Below are 24,498 nucleotides of genomic sequence, written 5' to 3'. Positions count from 1 at the left end.
CGACCCCCTTGGGCCTGAAGGCGCCATATCGGGGTCGGTCCGCCCAAAGCTGAGGCGCATGGCCTCGTAAAACTTCTTCAGTTGGGCAGGGGTCACTCCGGCTCCGGGAAACTCGGGAAAGCGCAGTCGACCCAGACGCAGGCTCAGAGGATGGAGGCCTAGTGCGTAGACGCTCGTCCCGCGTTGTGTCAGCCGAGCGACGGGGTGAAGTCGGAGAGCGATGGGACTTCTTCTTCTTACCTTGACAGGAGGACTTCGAAGAAGACGAGTGGTAATGACTCTGTGACCGATCTCGAGACGTTCCTCTCGAGCGAGACCGGGACCTGCGTGGAGTCGAGTGCCGTGCCGCCATCAGCTTTAGGGACCGCTCCCTCAAAGCTTTTGGGTGCATGGCCTGAAACTCGGAGCACGACTTCAGGGCGTGGTCGCGCTCGAGGCACCACAGACAAACGCGATGAGGATCGTCACCGACATCGTCCGATGGGAGTCCTCAAGGCTTGAACCCGGTCTTCGGGGACATCTCGACGCACCAAAGTCATACGCAAAAAACTTCAACAAAAGGGTCGAATTTGGCCAAAAAATAGCCAGGGTAGCTCTCTCCAGATCAGCGCGTGGCACGGAAAGAAAAGAACTTGACGTCACTGTGCGAGGGCGGCGTCTATGTACTACTCCCGACGTTATCACGGCGACCACGACGCCTGCGGAGTCGACCGACGCCACCTACCAATGCGCAAGGGTATTGCTTGAAGAAAAATCTCCGGATCCAGTCTGACGCCTGGGGGAAAATTCTAAGGTAAGGAATCTGCAACTAGAAGTCTCTATCAGATTTTAACATTACGGTTCTAGAGATTGAATTATGACTTTTATGACGATTGACGTTTGAATTATAATTGAACTGAGTAGTAAAGCAGCAATCAGAGTAACCAGTGTCAGTTAATTATATTCCAGTCCTTCTCGGCTACTTTTCAGAACCAAACATATTTGTGGGGATATTAACGCTATATCAATTCTTATATTGGAGAAGGCTTAGTGAAATATACAATAATGTGATGTTCATATGGCTACCAATCTGCCAAGTCGACGAACTGCAACTAGAAAACAGCAGAAGAATTTTGAATGTTTTGTAGTCTCCAGATGTTTTAAAGTTATACCTTCTACAGTGTCAGAATGACTCAGAATAAACCAACTATGTGCCCAGTATATTAGAAATCATATTCCAATGATGCTGAATCAGACCTCACATTACCAGATAGTTTCTTACAAAAGCAACATCAAAAGAGGACATTCAGATAAAGTTGAAGGGTTTGTCAAGATTTTTGAAGGAGTCGTAATTCCAAATGTGGATTGGGAAACGTATTAGATATTAGATATTTGGGCTATGATTATCCTCTACAGAATTCAGGAAGCGAAACATGAGTAAAAGGCACCTGACTACAACTCTACAATCAACAAACATACGAGTTATGATGAGTTCATGCCATAGTTAAAAAGAGAAAAATAAAATAGAACTAGAATGCCTAATGTGCAAAAAATACAATTCTGATACTTGAAAGTACGGCATCTGAACAGGATAACATAACGTGGAAGTGACACATTAAGACTATACATAAGAAATTAAGTGATAGTTTACTTACATCACTGATCAAAGTGCATATAGGAACATTGACAACACTACTTAAATGAAGGAAGGTTGTAAAACTAATGTCGATTTCACTTCATAAAACACTGTACACCCACAGCTAAATGATTATAGGGTTGACAATCAACCTAGAAACAAACTTACTAGCACAAAGTCCTCACCATGGCTTTGGAAATTCTGCTCCTTTAGCGTTGCATGTTTTATGTATGGCCCTTTTTTCCCTCTAGTGAGCTCAATATTCATACACCACCACTAGAAGTCCTTCATATTTTTCGGTTTCGATTGACAGAGCTGTTATCTGTTGTCTGGGGACGTGCCTAATATGTAAACAGTTTCTTGGTTAGGACAGCTACTGCAAAATCTTCCCCAAGGCTACAGTGTGTCTGGTAGTCAACATGCAGAGGTCTTTTTTAGAGTTTTCCTAGTAGAGGGACTACTTAACGGTCCGCTTTGTTAACAGGTCCATCCACATAACATATCACGAGTCCCTTTTTGTGTAAGAAGTACATATGTTGTGTAGGTGGAATATGTTGTTCATGGCTTAACTGATTATTAAAAGGGTCGTTTTGGATCCTGTGGTTTTGTTGCACAAAAATGTTGTCTCCTTTTTGTTGAGAAGGCTGAGTCGAACTCTGATACACCAGCATTCACATGCAACTTTCCAGTTCCTGCACTGAAAAATATATATGAGCCTCAAGCTCATTGCCCTTACACTCTATAGGTTATCATGCCTTAAAAGACCTCAAATATGAATCATTTCCTCTCTTGTCATCTTCCATTGCAACAGGAAGAGATGCGGGCCACAGTTAGCAGTGGCACTAAATTGAGCTGCTATTTCTCAACTATCCAAATGGGAAAAACGCCTCCAGCTGTATGTATGTATGTGACATTTATACAGTTCAAATATAGCTCAAAGATATTGTAATATTGTACGAGATACAAAAAGAGTGAATCCAGGCACATAGTGTTAGGTTCCGAGAGGGGAGGCAAACTATTTACTGTATCGCGATAAAGTGTTCTTTAAAGAGGTGTGTCTTAGGCTCTTTCCTAAATTCAAGACATTGCATCCCTCACCAATCTTCAGTGACAATTTGATTAGCAGCTTTAGGGTGGGCTCTTCTTGCTCATTTAGGAGGGTTAAACGGCATGATATGAGGAATTAGCAGTTTTGCAGAAATTGCATCACAATCTCCTAAAAAAACTGCAAGCTTTGTACAGTGAGCCAAATCTTAACAGAGAAAACAGTGACTCTTATGACTGCAGTGAAACAACACGGCCACCGATTACAAATGGCAGCACTGGGTGGTATCCCTCAGTGGCTGAGATTGTGAACTGTGCTACTGACCTCAGTGGATTGTGCTCCAAAGAATGCAGTAAAAACATCCTCATTGAAGTAAGTGCTCAACGGTCCGTGAGCCTTAGTTCTGAATTAGTTGTGAACCAATTGCGAACATCTCCATAAATTTACACTGGCCACAGTCTCCAACTTTACGTAAAATTCTTGTGTTTTTAACTCACAGGTACTATAATATTGTATGGGGCAATATCTCTGGCCAGGAAAGAGCTAGGGAAGTAGGCATTATTATTTTTAGTTTTGTGTGTATTAAAGTACTTTTCCTTTGTAGTGTAAAACATTGGCTGGGCATCAGTAATTGAGTGGCATTCTACCAGTCATCACTTCCGCAAGTAAACCTTGCACTGCTCTACATAATTACCAATGAGATGTAAGTGCTATACACTGGGCCCAGAACACCAGGGGGAAACAACTACAAATGTCACAATTCGAGTCCAGTATCACCTGGTTGTTCTAGTAGCATCAGAACCAGGTTTAACATTGGCTGGCAAGTGGCATGGATCACTAGACTCTAGTCTCAATTAACTCTAATACCACTAAGTTTAGCATGCAAAAATAAAGCCTATATGTAAGATAGCTGAATTAAAAACTCAAATGGCAGGCACTGGCACGAGACAGACTGAGGATGTGCAGTGCAAAGGGGTTAAACCCTTGTGGAAAGGTAAATGATCAGGTGAACACCTGAATGTTGAAGGTGCACTTTAATGATGGGTACCTCCGATTTAGGGCTAAGGACTAGTGAGAACACTGGACAGAAAAGGCTTGCCCAGCAATCCCTAGATCAGGAAGCCCCAGAGCAGAGGTCCCCCGGATGCTCACTGTCGTCTATCTTTAGGGAAGTAACCCTCTCAGCCCCAGTGGTCACTATCCTAGGAGCATCTGACTTAGATGAAGTGGTGAATGTTTAGCAGTTAGAGCTTCATCTCCAAAAAGGATCAGCTTCAGAAGAATAGAAGAATGGCTTGCAAGATAGTGAAACTCTAGTTAGAGTGCAGTATTAAGAAGATAAGTGAAGGAAGAGAGGAGAAGGGTCCCAGAAGGAAAAGAAAAGGCAGTGGGAAGAGACAGAATGAGAAGGAAAGAGCCTTGAGAAAGAGAAAATAGCAGTATAGCAGATATAAGCAGAAAATACCCCAAGAAGGCAACTCTGAAAATGGAAGCTATGAAGTCTCCCCACAACCCCGAAATCAGGAACCTCTTACACATCTAAAGGTTCTGACAATATTTGTCAGGACATGATACCCATGTACAGTTATAAATCATTATGTCATGGCTTGGCTGGACACATTCATGACGGCTTGCAAGGCTCAGAATGTAGGCTGTAAAGCTAAACCGCTACTCTACTCAGTCATCTCCAAACCTGGACTATAGAGGATGTGGTTTTGGGTTGTCTCAGGCCCAATACAAAGCCAAAGTAACCATGACAGCTTGTACTTGAAGTTCAGAGGGGGTGGAATATATGGGTGGATGTAAAACAATTTTCAAAAATTGAATGGATTTGATAGTTACTGAAAACTTCGAGGATTCATCTCCAGCACCTCTAGCACAATATTTGTCTGACCAGATAGAGACTGATCTTAAGCGATCTGCTGTTATTGTGGATAAATAACTAATTAACAATGTGATGAGAAGGGGGTTGACTAAGCTGTGCTCTAGACCGAGGGTGAGAAGAACATCCATCAGAACTGTCAGAAAACTGAGAAAAAAGGCTACAATGGCTTCCAGCCAGGACACATGCCAAAGGAGTACTCTGGTCAGCACCAAGGGGGTGGAGGGACTGAACCCTCCTCTGCTCCAAGTATAGTTTATTGCTTTCTGTGTACTCCTGAGGAGTAGTACAAGAAGCACTGCCTGGTCACAGAACAGTGCCAGCAGTCCCTCTGGGAGTCTATGTGCTGTGAGAACAGGCATCAGTCAGGATCCTGTGGAGCTTAATATAGTCACAAAGGACAACTGGGAGTGAAACTGAGATGCACACATGCACATTCACCTTAAAACTATGCGTTCTGTGTGACACAAGTATCAATGCGAGATAATTCATCCACTGGAGTAAGGTTCAGCGGGTTTTTCTCAAAACCGAGGAACTCATCTGAGTCCAAAAACCATGTTATAGAGGCCACTGAAGATGATATAGACTACCATACTGACAAGGTGAAAATAGAAATAAATGGCTAGACTATTCATGTGGTGGTGGGAGATAATCAGGGGGCTGTGTGCTTGCTTGAGATTGATCTCATCAAATTCGGCCTCCTGCAAGACACTAGCTTGGTCAGTGTTCGCTGTCTTTCATCCTTCTGATGGTGGCACCAAAGTACCAATGAGTAAGACAATATTAATGCCAGTTATTGGAGTGCTCTGAAACAGGTTCACTATGGCATTAATGACGAGATGAATTGATAGGTTTTTCAAACGTGAAAAAAATGCACTTTCATATTTATCTTTTTTGTAATACCTGTTTCTCGAGAGAAAATGTCAACTTATAACCTCGAAAACAATGACCAAGAAATTCAACTCAGTGTCAACATTCTGAAATGGGTCTGCGTGATGTTAATTTTTCCCCACTAAAAAGCCATCCTTCTTGTAACAAAAGGCTGGGATAGCAGCCCGGTAGATACTAGCAGTAATAAGTCTGGGAGCGACAGCAGTGTTTCTGGGTGCCTTCTGTCTTATATTTGGCAAAGACCACGATACGAGAATGCCTTTTTTGTTTCTCACAGTGGAAGTGTTTCCAATACAAAAATACCATTCTTCGATAGACACTAAAACTTTCTAATAAATGCAGAAATTAAAACTTGTAAAGCTACTATTGTCCCTTGAAAGAAACGGTGATGTATTTTGAGGACTTTGCTTTGCTATTTCCATTTTTCCTTTTAGACACATTTCTTTATTGGGTTTTGATTTCAGATCAAACAATTCGACTGCGCAAACCAAAGGCAACGTTTAGATTCACTATTTAACTATTATAGGGTGAAATAAATGAGACTTGTCTGTTTACAATGGGTTTGCTTGTGTTGCCACTTTTCTCGCTTCTTGTTTTGCCAAATTTTTCACTTCTTTTGCCACCTTGCTGTCACGTCGTGATCTGCTACTTTACTCTTTTTTGCTCTCGCACTCTTTGCCCTCTTCTCTCACTCAAACCTTCTTGATTCTGCCACTTTTCGTGCCTTGTTTTTGACAACATTCCTGCTTTGTTTTGCCACCTTTTTTGCGATCTGTTTTTGCCACCTCTCTTGCTTTGTTTGCCACTTTTATCGCTCTTTTTGCCCTCTCTGTGTTAGTCTGCCACCTTCCTTTAACTACTTTGCCCTTTCTGTTCTCTTGCTCTCTCCCTGTGCTTGACTTCTTGTCCCCCACTCCCTTCTCGCCCCTCGGCCCCCCTCCACCCCCTCCTGCACACCTTCCCACCTCTTCTTCCCGAAGCCCCGCCCACTGCCCCTCCTCCTCTCCACCCCTCCCTCCAGCCAGGACCTACTTAATGGCAGCCGCAGCACAACCCCATTGAGCAGGTGCCCAGGGTCCCCACCTATCTGGACTGGTCCTCCGACCAGTCAAGGACCTTTTGGACCCAGCGCTCCACTGCACCAGCAACCGCTGCTCTTGACCCTTTTTTCTCCCCGTCTCAATCGCTTCCTGTTTTTGCCATCCTTCTCATCTCTTTTTGCTTGTGTTGCGACCATTTTCAATCTTTTTGCTTGTTTTGCCACCTTTCTGCTTTGTCCTTGCCACTTTGCTCTGTCACTTCGTGCTAGGCTACTTTATCCTTTTTTGCTCTCGCATTCTTTGCCCTCTTCTCTTTCGCTCAAACGCCCATGATGCTGTTATTTTTGTTGCCACCTTCCCTGCTTCATTTTGCCACTGTTCTTGCTTTGTTTCGCTACCTTTTTTGAATTTTGCCACCTTTCTGCGTGGTTTTGCCACCTTCTTTTGACTGCTTTGCCCTTTTTCGATCTCTCCTTCTAGCCACCTTCTTTCTCTTGGTCGCCACTGCCGTTCACCCGTTTCCCTCTCCTGCCTCCACCAACTCCTTACCTGCTCTCCTGGGCATCTTCCCGCCCCTTCCTCCTGCTTCATGAAGCCCCACCCTCTGGCCCTACACCCTTCCCACTGCCCAGGACCTACTTAATGTTGACTGCGTGCTGTAGGCACACTAAAGCCAAGCCCATCTGCACCCGTCCGAGCCTGGACCATGTCCAGCGCAACAACCCCTAGTCCTCCCACCCCCACAGCTACACCAACAAGCAGTTCTATACCACGGACTCCAGACACTGCAACAACCCTTCACCTGCACCTACTGTCACTTCACCCGCCACAACACACATGCCAGCCCACCGCCCAGCCCCACCCTGACCACAGACAGCACCAGAACAGAAACACCAACTTGCATGCTTCCTTCTTAACACATGCTCACTGTGCAAACACGCCACTGAGATTTGGAACCTCATCATCACCCTCACACCCAATGTCCTCGTCCTCACTGAGACCTGGCTCAGACGCTCATATGCACCCGACATTGCCACTGCGATACCCGAATGATACAAGGTCACCCACCACAACCACATCAACAAGCTAAGTGGAAGAATCACCTTCATAAACAAGGAATCCATCCAATGCACCACCACAATGGACAACACCATTCCAGCCATGTAACTTCTGGCTCCAAATGGACGGCAAAACCACCATCCGGGCACCCTCGCCTATCGCCACCCAGGACCATGACCAAGCTCCTGCAGATTCGCTGCCTTCCTCATTAGACTCCGACGACTACAAATTCCTCTGCAACCTCAACTTCCATTTCAACGACCACAATGACACCAACACCACCAACCTCCTCTACAGCATGAACAGCATCTGCGTCACCCAACTTGTTTACGACCCCACACAGCGCAGATCGAATGCTAGACCCCATCTTCACCTCCAGTGACCGCTTTGAGTACAGCCACGCCACGAAACTCACCTGGACCAACCACTCCATCGTCCACTTCAACATCACAAGGTCACGGACATCCTTCTCCCAGTCTGCCCAATGCCCCCCACTGCAGTTGGAGTAAAGTCTCAGAAGACAAATGGATGACCGCCCTCAACACCACCCACCCCATCTCCTACAACAGCTTCGACCAGAACATCCGAAACGTCAACACTTGGATCACCGACTATGCAGACAGTGTCACTTGTATCTGCAAGAATACACACAGAAGGTCCACCAAGCGCACTAGCTGGTTCACCGAAGACCTCAGAACCGCTAAATGACACTGTAAACAATTGGAAAGGAGATGGTGCACGAACAAAGACACTACTGACAAAACCACCTTCAAGACAGCCCTCAACCTCTAATACCGACAGATGAGAGTTGAAGAAAAAATCCCTAGCCTCATGCATCGAATCGAGCTCCAACAGCAAAGAACTATTCAAATTTGTTAAGGAACTCTCCAACCCCTCAGATGCAACAAATGAACTGTCACGCAAGCCCTCATCACCAGCAGACTTAACTATAGCCACTCCCTTTACGGAGGAATAACGGACCAACTCATGAGGAAACTCCAGACCACCCAGAACACAGGAGCCAGACTCATGCTCAACCTCCCCAGACAGACGAACAACACCCCTCACCTCAGGAAACTCTACAGGCTACCAGTTGCAAAGAGATGCCAGTTCAAGCTACCCACCCATGCTTACATGGCACTACACAACAAAGGACCAGTGTACCTTAACAATCGAGTAACTTTCCACCTACCGACCAGAGAACTCCGTTCCAGATCCCTCTCCCTGGCAGCCAGCCAGCGCATCCACTGAGCCAACAGCGGAGACCGCTTCTTTTTACATCTGGTGGGCAAGACCTGCAACACCCTCCACCTGCACCTCAGAGCCTCACTATCGCTCCCACATTTCTGAAAGGACCTCAAGACTGGATGTTCAATCAACAGAAACAGGGAGTGTGTTCCCTCAGCATGACCCCTCTGCGTCGCAAGATCCTGACGGGTGAAGTAGCCGCGCTACATAAATCCTGATTAATTGAACAACATCACCCCCTCAGAGGAAATCTGTGACAACCTCGCAAATTTCTTTCACTATAAGATAGCCAAAATCTACACGAATTTCAAACTCCAGCCCAAGGCAACTACTTCTTGAACCAACACAACAGCCCTGCCACCACCGCAGACAACCGACTGACTGAATGGAACGAGCTTGCTCCCAAGGCATTCTTGATACGCCATGTGCCAGCCACTTTGCTCGCCCGCTTTTGGTGTTCATAGATCCCGTCAACAGGGTCCCGACCAGGAAAATGGCCCGTCACTTCAGCCAGCGCCTGAGGCGAAGCGTCTTCAGGCACAAGACTCCATCCCGCCATCCTTGGTTGAAGTACCCCATGGCAGGGGTGTTATCTGAGAGAACTTGAGTCAGCCTCCTTTTGATGGATGGTAGTGCCATTTGAATGGCCCACAACAGGCCGAAGTGGACACACATTTCAGAGGGCAATCTGAGTCCTCTGATCTCCACCTCTTCCACAGACCTTCCCATCACAAAAGTCATGCATCTGTCACCACCACAAGCTCTGGGTAAGGCAGGAAGAGGGGGCTGCTGCTGGTCAAATTTCTGTTAAGCCAACAGGTCCATACAGTTTCCTCCAGAAGCTGGCTAGAATCCAATAAGTTCCCTTGGTGTTGAGACCACTGAGACTTCAGGGTCCTCTGCAAAGTCCACACATACCACCTGGCATAGTCAACTAGCAGGATGCAGGATGCCAAGAAGCCCAGAAGCCTCAGAGCCACTTTCACCGAAACACAGGACGAGGCTGTCCCATCGAGATCATATCCCGAATGTTCTGAACTCACTGTGGTGAGGTCACATGAGACCTGGGAACAGAAAACAGGTGAGTACCATCAAGATTTCAACCTATAAGTATGCAGATGGGAGAGCACGGTAACAATTCAACATTCAGACGCCATACGGTGCAGACTGCAAGGCAATCTTGTCATGGTTGATTAACCATTAAAAGCAAGGTAAGAGTGCAGGAGCAGGGTTGAATTAATTTGTATTGAGTTTGGCAGGGATAAGCAACTCTGCATTTATATGCTCTCATTTCTGTTTTAGGAGATTGCAAATATCACTGTTAATAGGATAAATATATGGTGTGAGCTAAAACTTGATGGACATATTCGGAACCCTGTCTCTAGAAAGGATACAGGTGAAAGCTCTGTTTAATTTGGATAGTTTCACGTTTTGATCCTCATATTTAAATGAGAGCAGGTAATGTGGTGCCTGTGGACACATGGGGGCTTCTCTATATGTTGGGAATGCATGGCTTCCAGGTGTGTTTGATGGTGGTAGAACAATATACAGCTGTAGCAAAATAGCCTCTTTTTAATATGGTTACACCCACTTTTTGCCCGTTTGTCAGTGTATTTTTCTGTATTCACAGGGATCCTGCTATACAGGACCCCAGTGACTACGCTCTCTCCCTTTAAACTTGGTTACCTGAACCACTTACACCACACATATGGCATGCTGGTGTCCCCATATAAGTCCCTAGCATATGGTACCCAGGGCACTGGGGTACCAGGGGATCCCCATACACTGCAGCATGTATTTTGCCACCCATGGGAAGCCCATGCAAATTTTATCTGCAGACCTGCAATTGCAGCCTGCGTGAAAGGGTGCACTGCACCAGGTCACCCCTATGGCAGACCCTCCTAACCCAGAGGGCAGGGTGCACGTACCTGTGTGTGAGGGCACCCCTGCACTAACAGATGTGCCCCCACAAACTCCAGTTCCATTTTCCTGACCTTCGTGAGTGCGGGACGCCATTTTATGCGTGTACTTGAAATAGGTCACTACCTATGACCTGCTACATAATGGTAGCTCCAAACCTAGGCATTTTTGTATCAAACATGTCAGAAGCATACCCCAATACTGTTGCCAGTACTGGAAGTATGATTCCATGCACTCTGGGGGCTCCTTAGAAGACCCCTAGCATTGCTCCTACCAGCCTTCTGGGGTTTTCTGGGCAGCCAAAGCTGATGCCACCCCTCAGACAGGTTTCTGACCTCCTGCTGCTTGAACAGCTCAAGCCCAGGAAGGCAGAACAAAGGATTCCCTTTGGGAGAGGGGGGTAACACTCTCTCCCTTTGGAAATAGATGTTACATGGCTTGGGAGGGGTAGCCTTCCCAAGCCACTGGTATGCTTTAAAGGGCACATTTGGTGTCGTCCCTGCATAAACCAGTCTACACCGGTTCAGGGACCTCCAGACCCTACTGTGGTGCTAAACTGGACAATGGAAATGGGAGTGACCACACCCCTGTCCACCACCACGCCAGGGGTGGTGCCGAGAGCTCCTCCAGAGGGTCTCTGGGTTCTGCCATCTTGAATCTAAGGTTGGTAGGGACCTTTCGGAGCATATGAGTGGCCAGGGCAGGCAGGTGATGTCAGAGCCCTCTCCCGATAGGTTGTCACCTGGCTAGGTGACCAATCCCCCTTTCTGGGCTATTTATGGTCTCTCTCTTGGGTGGGTCCTCAGATCCAGCTTGCAAAATTCCAGCAGGACTCCTCTGCAACCTCTACTTCAACTTCTAGCCACTAGAACCGCGACTGGACGCTCCAGGAACTGACAATCTGCATCCACAACAAAGAGTCTGCGAGCAACATTCTTTCCATTGCTCCTTCCAGGTTCTGCAACATTTCCCGGCTGTGCAACCTCTGAGGGCTGCAAGCCTTCAGTCTGCATGAGAAGAAAGAAGGAATCTCCCTTGGAGTGAAGGAATCACTCACCTGCATCCGCAGGCACCAACTGCAACGACGAAAGGCTGTGTGGATCTCCTCTCATCCTGCGCTGCGTGGATCCTGCTTCACGGGTGGTGGTCCGGAGTAGTCCTCTTGGTCCTCTTTGCCAGCTGTCCAACTTTGGTGGAAGTAAGCCCTTGCCTTCCTATGCAGGACAGTACCCCTGTGCATTGCGTCTCCTGCAGCTACCAAGGCTTGTTCGTATCTCCTCCAAGGGATCTTCAGGCTCCGTGTTGCCCTAGCCCACAGCACTCCTTCCTGTGACACAGCCCTCTGCGTGCTTCTCCTGCGGGGGCTGCCTCTTCTTCTGTGGAGTCTCTGCCTTGCTGAGGGTCCCCTTAGGACTTCCCCCGTGGGTTGAGTCTTCCTGGACCTTGCTGGTCCCCAGCAGCTCCACTTTTGCTTCACTGCGACTTCTGCCTTTGCCAAGGCTTGTTGGTGGCTTTTCCACACCACTGACCCACTACAAACATCCATCCTGCGTGGGATGTGGACTGGATCCTCCAGGAACTCTTCACCTGCTTCAGGGCTGCATTCCTGACCGACTTCGTCCTACTGTTGACCAACTCCTGCATCCACAGCTGGGTGGGTAGTAACTCCTACTCCTCTTGGACTCTTCTGTGACTTCTGGACTTGGTCTCCTTCTTCCACAGGTCTTCCCCTTCAGGAATCCACGGCTGGTTTCTTACAGTCTTGTCTGGGTGTTGCATTTTCTTCTTTTTCTTAGTTTTGGGGAAAGTCTAGTAATTTACTCTTTTCCCCCTCGTCGCTAGGGGGCACTGTGGTACTTACCTTTGGGGTTTCCTAGTACCCTCAGCTCCTCTCTACACATTCAACTTACCTAGGTGGGGGGTCCTGTGTTTGCATTCCATTTTTTTAGGATATGGTTTGGGCTCCCTCTACGGTCACTATTGTCTATTTGCATTTGCACTGTTTTGTTTTATCACTTTCTATGCCTATTGCTGATAACTATTGTACATATCTAGTCTGTTTACTTACCTCCTACTGGAGGGTTGCCTCTACTACTTTTTGGTATTGTGCCACTAAAATAAAGTACCTTTAATTTTTTAACACTGAGTGTTTTCTTTCATGTGTGCAAGTGCTGTGTGACTACAGTGGTATTGCATGAGCTTTGCATGTCTCCTAAATAAGCCTTGGCTGCTCATCCACAGCTACCTCTATAGAGTCTGGCTTCCAGACACTGCCTACACTACACTAATAGGGGATACCTGGACCTGCCATAAGGTGAAAGTACCTGAGGTACCCACCACTCACCAGGCCAGCTTCCTACAACAGCATTTTAATTAATTAATGTTTCACTGTGGAGGAAAACAGGAGTATATCAGTTTGGATTTACAGGGATGGCTTGGTGTTGCATTGTTCTTTTATTAATTTAGCACCTCATTAGCAGATGCTAGTGACATAGTGGGATTTTCTGGGTATAGCTCTGGTGAGGATTATTTAATCTGTCTAGGATAAGGAGTTAGCGCTCGTATAGACAGGTATCCACAAAGTACTTGTAATAAAAAGAAACAGTGATGCTTTACTCCAGAGTGTACTTACTAACCCAAAACAAGGCATATGGGTATATGAGACAGATAATAGTTGTTGAATTCTACAGACGTACTTATATACCAGTACCATCAACACATCCTCTGAGCCACTGGAAATGTTAGACAGACCTTTACTCCTGCTTATTTCAAACATCTCAAAACAGCATCAGAATTATATTTTTTTAATCATGGTTTTACGAGTGGGTAGAGCTACCTAGATAAACAGCAGGCACACTAGGTTTACATCGGGATAATATATTATCCCGATGTAAACCTAGTGTGCTTGTTTAACATTAGACCTATATGTAGAAGTGTTTTATAGTTATTTTTAGAAATTATAAATAATTTCTGTTATATACATTTTATCTGGTCTTCACTTCAGGGGAAACATTCTGCTCAGCTTCGAAGCTGTAAAGATTTAGGGCCTGATTTAGAACTCAGTGGACGGGTTACTCCCCCACAACTGTGACAGATATCCTGTCCTACGAAATCGAAGTCCCATATGATAGAATGGGATTTAGATTTTGGCGGACGGTATATCCATCACTGTTGTGACAGAGTAACCTGTTCACCGAGTTCTAAATCAGGCCTTTAGTGTTCTATAAATATATATACGGCAGAGTATTCTGTGCAATATTGACATTCTTTGGATTTGTGCGTTTGTCTTTTATTCATTCAGGATTTTAAAGAAAAGTTTATATTGGTGGCAAATGTTACAAGTGCATTAGTGTAATGGGGAAGACCGCTGAAAAATTGTGCTATCCTAAAGAAAGTGCTTTGAGGCTTAAGAACACCATCGAAATGTGTGGGCGATTTATGTTAACTTAACTTACCAGCAGTGCAGCAAATCACCTTGTTGTGCTGCGTCACATGGAAAGGGCAGGAATGCACCGTATTCAAGGCAATCTAGAGCATCGCTGTCCTATCCCCTGCGCTGGGGAACAACAGGCTGCCTAGCGCCAATGCAGGCATCCTTACACTATGTTGCAAGGGTGCTTGTGTTCCATGCAGAATTGTTTTTGTGCATGAAGAGTAACCCTCCTGCACAAAATCAATCCTAAGAGGCATTTTTCTCTTTCTATGTGCGCTGCAGAATACAGCACACAAAGAAAGAGGAGGAGGAAAAAATGAGGAGCAATAAAGATATTTCTCGTTGTTACTCTTCTCTGGGGAGACGTGACTGGTGCATTCCCAGGTTTAATAACTGTCTTCCTACTTTCGTGGTAGGGAACCTCTGTGCTCTGCAGTTAACAGTAAATTCTATAAATTGTTTACAAAATATGTCAGAGTATCATGATTACATCTATTATTTAATAGATATATATCTTCATACGTTATATTGTGTATCCTTATTTACTGTATGAAAATCAAAAGACACTATGGCCCTCATTATGACATTGGCGGTAAGTGACACTTACCACCATGCTGACTGCCGCCAACATACCACGGCGGTATAATGCTACGCGTATTATGAAACACACATAGAAATCCGCTACTATACAGACACACACACAAGTCCGTCAGCCCAAAGGACAGTGATAAAATGGTGGTACCAAAACCCACACAGTTATGCCAACAGAAATACGCCCACAGCATCATGACCCTCCAATCACTGCGGCGGACATTCAACCGCGGTAAGCCACTGGCAGTACAGACCGCTGCGCTCAAAATACACACTACATTGGACAATTCAAACTACACACACCTGACATACATACACACACACCAAACCCACACACCAATATAAAACAGACACACACACACTACCCACAACCCTTTACGACCCAAAGATTTTGACAACTGAGAGAGAGAGACAAGCCAGGAGCACCCACTGAATTAGAGCCACAAAACACCATCACCCATACACCATCCAGGCACCTCACAGCACACACCCCAACACATCACCACACACACCCCACTCACATTACACCCAGGGCACCCCAGGTTCTCTGAGGAGGCGCTAAGGGTCATGGTGGAGGAAATCATCCGGGTAGAGCCACAGCTATTCAGATCACAGGTGCAGCAGACGTCCATTGCTAGGAAGATGGAGCTATGGCGGAGAGTCGTGGACAGGGTCACCGCCGTGGGACAGCACCCAAGAACAAGGGATGACATCAGGAACAGGTGGAACGACATAATGGGGAAGGTGTGTTCCGTGGTTGCAAGACACCAGATAGCTGTACTGAGGACTGGCGGTGGAACCCCACCTCCTCCGCCACACCTAACAACATGGGAGGAGAAAGTCTTGGCGATCATGCATCATGAGGGCCTGGCAGAAGTAGCAGGAGGACTGGACTCTGGTAAGTCAAATCTTTACTACTTTATTCCCCCTACCTGCATGCCATCACAAACTCCTACCCCTACCCTCAACCACATCACTCCACCACCTCGCATATACCCATCACAACCCACCCATCGCAATACCAAGCCCTGCATGCTACACTAATGCATGGACCCCCATCACAGCCCTGCATGGACACCCATCACCACAGCATGCACACTAGTGACAATCACTTAGCCAACCAAATCACAAAAGCCAAAGCTGCCTAGCTAATAACAACCATAGAGAGAAACATACCCATGCACAAGATGTCACATGCAGAAACAATAACACTGCATTTACATCCCCATAGGACCGCCACACGTCCGGAGAGGAGGTGCCAGCAACATCCAGCCAGCCCCCACCTCTATTGCCCCCCTGCACCCAAGGAGAGGCCCACAGTGATGACAGCAGCTTTGCACACCTGGATCAGGATGACCAACCTGGCCTATCAGGGACCTCTGGACAGTCGGTGACTCAGACACATTTCCAAACCACCACAGAGCCTCCCCCTCAGGAAACACCACGACAGCACCCACCTAGCGGGCCAATCTCTCTGTCCCCAGGATACGTCAATCAGCAGTGTGTCCACCACTACAGGGACCCCAGGCAACCCCACAGTGGCAGTAGGCACACAGTTCAGGGGACAGAGGCACAGGACAACAGGGAAGGGAAGCTGGGAGGACTGCTGTACGACACGGGGAGGACAGGCCCAGGGAACTGACCCTCCACAAGGCACTCACCAACATCCTGGGAGCATAACACCACTCCCAAGAGAACATGGGCCAGATACTGGCCAAGCTGCAGGAGACCCAGCGGCTGCAGGAGGGACAGAACCTGGGGATCAGGGAGGACCTGAGAGACATCCACACCACCCTGGTCACCACTGTAGGGGTGCTGGCAGACATGGCCAACACCATGAGGGAGGCAGTGGCACACCAACGGGCCCCTGACACAAGCCACACCGATGAACAACCCTCCACCTCTGCTGACGCTAGTGGACCGGAGGCCCTGCCACTGGAACAACAGGCCCCCCCACCCCCTGCAGATGGAGAACCACCACGCAAAAGTTCCCTGTGATCCAGGCAGAAGTGAGAGAACATTGCCAAGACCCCGCCAGGAAATAGGACTTCCCTGATTGTCACCCCTGTGTCCCACTCTGTCACCCTGTCCACCTTTAACTGACAGTGCTCCACCTCCTATGCCCCCTTGGACAATGCATTTGTGATTCCAATAGACTGGGCTCTATCCTGGACATTTCTCCACCATCAACCCAGTCCATTGCAATACCCCCTACACTTATTATCACAGAAATAAACACCCTTGGAACTAATGCAAGTATGAAGTCTGTCAATTGATTGAAATGTGTATAAGTTTAACAAGTTGTAAACATTGCAATTCAAATGTACAGTTATATTTACATAGGTGTGGCCTGTATTGGGCAGCAATAAACACACCAGGAGCCAGAGTGGGGCACAGATATCTGAAAATAGAGATGCCAAAGGGTACAGTAAGTGGCCATATAAATAGGGAAATCAGGCTGCCACGTACAATGTCCAACACAAAACTGCAATGGAAGGTGAAGTTACGGTGTCTTACCTGTGTGTCACTGGATGTACTGTTGAATTATAGTAGTTCTGTTGTCCACATCCTCTTCCTCTGCCTCCTCTTTGTCACTGCCCACAGGCTCCACCGCTGCCACACAACCAGCCCCTGCAGAAAAGGCACCTGGCGTCTCAAGGCCACGTTGTGCAACATGCAACAATGATCTGGCACACCTTCTTTGGGTGAGTAGGTGTCAGATGGAGTCACAGGAATCTGGCCTTCAGGAGGCCAAAGGTGCGCTCAATGATCCTCCTTGTTTGCCCATGTGCCTCATTGTAACGTTCCTTTGCCCTTGTCCTGGCATTCCTCACTGGGGTCAGTAGCCATGAGAGGTTGGGGTAACCAGAGTCACCTGTAAATATCGAGGGATACCTGTTAGCCACACACTCGCCCTTAGGGCTAACCCCACACCCATATGCTACATCAACTGGGTGGGGACCATGGGCTCACCTATTAGCCACACCCGGTGCCTCTGGAGTTGAGACATCATATATGGGATGCTGCTATTCCTCAAGATAAAGGCATCATGCACAGAGCCAGGATGCTTTGCATTGACATGGGACATGTACTGGTCCACCAAATACACCATCTGCACATTCAGAGAGTGAAAGCTCTTTCGATTTCTGAGCACCTGTTCATTTCTAATGGGGGAGGGGGGGTGGGGGGACAACAAAGGCAATATGTGTACCATCAATGGCACCAATGATGTTTGGGATATGTTCCATTGCACAGACGTCAGCCTTCACTGCGGCCAAATCATCCACCTGGGGGAATACGATGTAGCTGCGCATGTGTTTCATCAGGGCAGACAACACTCTGGTCAGCACGTTTGAGAACATATGCTGTGAGATCCTTGATGCCATAGCCACTGTCGCTTGGAAGGAACCACTTGCCAAGAAATGGAGCACTGACAGGACCTGCACTAGAGGGGGGATACATGTGGGGTGGCGGATAGCTGAAATCAAGTCTGGCTCCAATTGAGCACACAGCTCTGTGATTGTGGCTCTATCAAGTCTGTAGGTTAGGAAAATGTGCCTGTCCTCCATTGTCGCCAGGTCCACCAGGGGTCTGTACACTGGGGATGTCTCCATCTCCTATTCATCCTCAACAGTTGAACTCTAGGATGAAAAACGGTGAGCAGAAGGTCATATTCAAACATATACTCAGATTAATATGCTATTTCTGTTTTACAGAAACAGTATGTGAACTTGTAAGTCAGTTGATGTGCCTATGTCTGCTGTGACGCAGTTAGGTGCCATAGCCTGTGCCCCCCTGAAATGGCGGCTGCCTGACCTGTGAGGAGGGACAAGTGGAAATGAGTTAATTCCGCTGGCGTTGTGCGTCATTGCGGGCGGCGGTCGATGACTGCTGTGCAACACCGCATTGGTTATCATTGGGGCCTAAGGGTTCCAGGAGCCAATGGTGATGTACGCCGGCGGTGACTGTACGACATGACAGCCATTTTCTATCTGATCACTCACTTGCTACCTGACCTTCAACAGGAGAGGACCTACACTGCAAGTGCTGCTGTGACCGGTGTCTGGAAGCGACTATGGCTCGAGTGTCTGGGTAAAGGGCCCCTGCCTTCACTTCAGAGGAGTTGGAGAGATTAGTGGATGGGGTCCTACCCCAGTACCCTTTACTTTATGGTCCTCCAGACAAATAGGTGAGTACACTGTGAGCATGATGCGTGGGGCATGAATGTATGGAGTGCAGTGTGTGTAAGTCTTGTGTAGGGGGAGGGGGTGTGGGGGTGGGGGGGCTGAGTGGTCCTGGGCAGAGTGCTACATGTATGGTGGTCAATGATTGTGTGTAAGGGGATGGGAGGGATATGTTGGGCCATGAGTATGACAGTCAGGACGCTATGAATAATACCTTTTTCTGCTGTATTTTTTCTGCAGGTCAGTGCCCATCAGCAAAAGGGTATTTGGTGTGTCATCGCCAAGGAGGTGTGGACCCTGGGGGTCTTTGACAGGCGGAGAACCCACTGCTGTAAATGGTGGGAGGACCTGCGCCACTGGGCAAGGAAGACGGCGGAGGCCCAGCTGGGGCGGCCTCTCAATGAGGGTGCCCTTCGTACCCTGATCCCCCTGATGTTCTGCATCCTGGCGGTGGCCTATCCGGAGTTGGATGGGCTCTTGAAGGCATCACAGCAGCCACAAGGGGATGAGTACAGATTCAGATTCATGACTTTGCACACGTTAAGGTGTTACCTGGGTGGGGGATGTGTGCTGTGGGTGCCTCTAGGCCAGGGCGAACATGGCAGGGTAGGTTCCATGATGGGCAACCTCAGATGCACTCCAAACCCAATTATGTTAGTGGGCATCTACTACTGGACAGGGTCCTGTGGGTTTCAGGTGTGCAGCTAATGGTGTTAGGCATTGTACCCCATGGCCTGGTGACTAGCATTGTAACTGGTAGTGCATGGCCTAGTGCATAGGGCTGTAGTGTTGTTGCTGGCATTGACCAAGTGTATCCTCTGTCTCTCCCCCCACTTTTTGTTTTGTCACCCTGACCTTGTGTGCATCAGCATCATCTGGCGGAGGAGCAGAGGCACCAGCGACAAAGGGAGCTGCATCCCACATGGGCCTGGAGGCCGAATCCGACGGTGAGGGCACCAGTGGGACTGAGGGTAGGGGAGCACCACAACGGAGACAGGAGGGGACAGTACCGAAAGCGACTCCTCCTCCGATGGAAGCTCCCTGGCAGTGGCGGACACCTCTATGCCCACTCCAACTACAGGAACAGCCGCCATCCCCGTACCAGCACTGCCCTCCCAGCAACCCCTCAGCGTGTTTCCCGTGCCCGCTCACCCAAGAGGGTGGGCATCTCCTTTTCCCCAGGCACCTCAGGCCCTGTCCCAGTCAGCCCTGCTGCCCTCAATGAGGAGGCTATTGACCTCCTGAGATCACTCTCTGTTGGGCAGTCAACCATACTGAATGCCATCCAGGGTATAGCAGGGCATTTGCAACAAACAAATACATACCTGGAGGGCATTCACTCTGGCGTGGCGGCCCAACATAGAGCATTCTGGGCTCTGGCCAACTCACTGATGGCAGCCATTGTCCCTGTCTCCAGCCTCCCCCCTCCAAATTCCTCTACCCAGTCCCAATCCCTTCAACCCCAGCCTATCCCAAGCACACCTTCAGACCTGCATTCCCCCAAATCAACATACAGAAGTGGCTCAGGCAAACACAAGTACCACACTTCATCCCAGAGGCACTCACAAGAGCACCATCCAGATGCAGACACACCAACATCTACTGCCTCCACTGTGCCCCCCTCCTCCTCCTCCTCCTCCTCCTCCTCCCTCCCAGTAGCGTCTCCACTCACACCTGCATGCACTACATCCTCATCCACTACCTCCATCACCAGCATGTCTATCACTACACGCCCCTCACTGGCAGTCACCACCCCCACATCCATGCACACTTCCCTGTGTCCTCTCCCATTGTGTGTGTGACCCCTCCTCCCAAAGTATATAAACGCAAGCACTCAGACACCCAACAGCCATCCACCTCACAACAGCATCCAGCCAAGCACCTGCACCCAAACACAGCAGACAGACACCTCCTACAACCACTCCCTCTTCCTCCACTCCCAAACCTTCACTCTCTTCCTGCCCCAGTGTCCCTAAGAAGCTTTTCCTTGCCAACATTGACCTATTCCTTACCCTCCCAAACCCCCCTTCATCCTTCACCTCGGGCCAGGGTTGCCAGAACCCAGTCTAGCACCTCAGCCACCCAGTCCATGGCCACTGTGGTTTCTGCAGCTACTGCAGGTGTGAGAGGCTCCAAGGAGGCACCCGTCAGCACAGCCAGTGTGCCAGCATCACCTGCCAAGGGCAAGAAGGGGCCGCAACCTAGCAAGGGCAAGAAGGAGACACCAGTCAGCAAGGGGAAGGAGGCACCACCAGTCAGCAAGGGCAGGAAAGGAACACCAGCTGGCAGAAGCAAGGAGGCACCACCATCTGCCAAGGGCAGGAAGGGGCACACAACACCAGCCATGGCACTGCAGCCGTCCGAGGCTGCAGGGGAAGGGCTGGAGCCTCCTCCCACCACTGACAACACCGCCACCTGCCCCGCTGCCAGCACCTCCACCTGCACCGCCAGCAGCACCACTGCTGGCAGCAGCAGCCCCAGTGGGAGGGCGTCCGAGGCTGCAGGGGAAGGGCTGGAGCCTCCCCCCACCACTTACAGCACCGCCACCTGCAGCGCAACTGCCATCCACTGATTAGCGGTCACCGCCAGTGAGCAGTGTGTAGTCGTGACTACATGGGCTGCAGTGCGTCCTGGCCCCTGCAACACCTGTCGGTGTGAGAGACTGTGACCTTGCACCATCCAGGATGAAGCACACTGGGCAGAATGTCCCCTCCAGAACCAGTGGAGAAACCACCCATTAGAGGGACTGTAGCTTTGCACTCCCTAGGACCAAGCATTGGGCAAACCACCCATTAGGGAGACTGTGGCTTTGCACTCCCCAGGACCAAGCAGTGGGCAAACCACCCACCCAATAGAGAAACTGTGGCTTTGCACTCCCCCGGGCCAAGCAGTGGGCAAACCACCCACTAGAGAGACTGTGGCTTTACACTCCACAGGACCAAGCAGTGGGCAAACCACCCACTAGAGAGACTGTGGCTTTGCACTACACAGGACCAAGCAGTGGGCAAACCACCCACTAGAGAGACTGTGGCTTTGCACTCCCCAGGACCAAGCAGTGGGCACACCACCCACTTGAGAGACTGTGGACTTTGCACTCTCCAGGACCAAGCAGTGGACATGTAGCCCCCTCCAGGACATTGGCGTTGTACCATCTTCTGGCTGGGGTGCCCCCCCATTCCCTGTCCCCCTGAGGTGCCTGTGTGTTTTCGACCTGATGCCCCTGCAGTGTTCTCTCCGTATTGAGGCAGGAGTCAAGTGTTGCCTTGGCCTATGTGTTATGGCCCCGTGGTCCACAGACATTTTGGAGTGGACATGGTTCCTCCTTTTGTACATATTGTCCATACTGTTTATTGATTTAAGGACGCACTTATCTTAAATTGTTCTATTACACTCATTTTACTCAATTCCTTTTGTCCTTGCATTATTCCTGAGGGTTACGGGGTGTATATGTAATGCTGTTGCATCTGTTTGTGTGTATGGTGTTGGGGGTGGGGGTGTTGCATGTGTGTGTCACTCACCCCCACCCCTTGTGTGCTAGGTGCAGTACTCACTGTGGTCGTCTTTGCCGGCGTTCGTTTTCCTGATGTATGAGGAGGTACACCAGCATTGGAAAAATGTGCAGTTCGGGCTCCATGGCGTCGTGGTTCTTCCTTGAGTGTCGAGAGATGAGTCGTTTCCCTTCAGTGTACTGTTTCCGCCGTGCTTTTGATGGCGTTGGTACCCGTTGGCCCCGGAAAAGCTGGCGGATAGGCCTGTTGTAATAGGGTGGGCGGTACATTGTCTTCCGCCTGGCTGTTGGCAGTTATCGCCGCAGTGCTTGAGGCTACCTCTGTGGCAGTCGGAGTGTTAAAGTGGCTGTCTGTGTTGCGGTTTCCGCTGTGGTCTTAATTCAATTTTTTTTACCGCCGCTTTAGCACCGACCGCCAGGGTTGTAATGAGGACCTATGTGTTTGACAATACAAGATTCCAAGTTTCTTCATCCAAATAACTTATTTGAACAATCGTAAGTCCCAATGCATATCGGGATGCTCTTCCCCTTCACCAGGGCTAACGCTGTATATAATTCAAAAGTTCATACTGAAGAAATTCTTGGGTCTGAAGTTTTGGATCAAAAAAACAATCTACATCAGTGGCCGTCAGAGAGATAGCCCATTGTATCCAACATAGATGCAATGCTTTTTGCGTTCAGGACTCTTGCTTCTGTGACAGCCTCAAGGGCTGCTACTGAGGTAATGACAATAATGAGATTTCCTTGGCCTAATGGTCTCTTCATTATGACAGCCATTTGGACAACTGTCAGTATTTTTTTTTACGTTGATGCAAAGCGTTGTTCTGCGTGACACAGGTGAACCTATTGGCACCAGGAATGATCCGGATTACCAAATTTGTTTTGTTGTCACTTGTGTAAATATTTTGCATCAAGCATGTCAATCAGTAATGCTTTAAGAATTTGTGTGTGGTGTGGTGTCCAAAGTTTGCTTTAAAAGTGTGGATGAATTAAATCATAAAGTGGTTTAATGCATTGTACATATTCTGGAATGCATTTGCTATTGTGTCATTATGAAAATGGTGCGTTTTTGCATCCCTTGCCGAAAAGGTGTCCCAGGAATAGAGCATGTCTGTTCTCTACGCTGCTTGTGTCTCTACCACGAACGTAACATCCCTACCTTCATCAGTGAGCCCATGAGCTAATAGATGTTGTAAGAGAGGTTGTCTTATATTTACTGGAATTTTTACTGGTTTAGGGTCTACCATATTTTTTGTGGTAAGTTCAGAGATAGAAACACCAATTTAGGGAATCCTTTTAAAGTTCAAGCTTGAACAACCTACACTCTAAGATAGGTACTACCTATTTAGCTGAGGATGATTTTTCATTATATCACCACGGCCATCTCCATATAAGGTAATTAGGGTGCCTTAAGCACGCAAGAAATAGAGATACTCAGGAGATCCATATAATTTGTGCCTTACCAAATGTTTGTGGCACCATGTCGTAAGACTCTTACCGTGGGGGGTAAGACTGCCAGGGTTAGGGCAGCAGCAGCACCACAGAGTGTGGGTGACTGAGTCAGTCCCACACCGACTGGAAGCTGTCGGCCTGACTATCAGCTCGCTAGCAGCACCTCACCCAAACCTAGAAAGTAAAGGTGATTTGTGGCAGCCTAAAAACATGACACACTGACTCGTGGAACAGATCATACCCCTTTCTCTCAGTTACACAAAGTCTCACACATGCTGAGGCAGGCAATGAGAACCAGAGTAAGTTTCAATATTCATTGAATCAATTGCATCCGGTGATAAAAAGCATGCGCTGCGATTATTAGGCAGATGAAACACAATACAATGATGATTGGACCATTAGAGTAAAACATATAAACCGGTCTACCATCCTGATCTAGTCATAAGATCTAGTGATTCCTACCTACTCACTAATGTCTAAACATGAAAGTATAGTGGTGTTAGCCCTTTCGAACCCATACATGAAAGGTGGGCAAGGGTCAGCCTGTTGTCTGCGGCTAATCCCCCGGATTAACTGGAGAGACAAGGCCAGGATCAGCTGAGCTGTCAATTGAAACATGTACATTTCCAT

The 24,498-nt window shown here is 48.3% G+C and overlaps 1 protein-coding gene across 1 annotated transcript in view; it reads right to left on the bottom strand.

Annotated features, from left to right (window-relative positions):
- TUT1 (terminal uridylyl transferase 1, U6 snRNA-specific) overlaps positions 1-24,498 on the bottom strand; it is a 533,529-nt gene that overhangs the window by 7,952 nt on the left and 501,079 nt on the right. The window lies entirely within an intron of this gene.

This window comes from Pleurodeles waltl, chromosome 9 (assembly GCF_031143425.1).
Source record: "Pleurodeles waltl isolate 20211129_DDA chromosome 9, aPleWal1.hap1.20221129, whole genome shotgun sequence".
Classification (NCBI taxonomy): Eukaryota; Metazoa; Chordata; class Amphibia; order Caudata; family Salamandridae; genus Pleurodeles; species Pleurodeles waltl.
The sequence above is the reverse complement of the archived record's forward strand: the minus strand, read 5'-3'. Positions and strand labels throughout refer to the sequence as shown.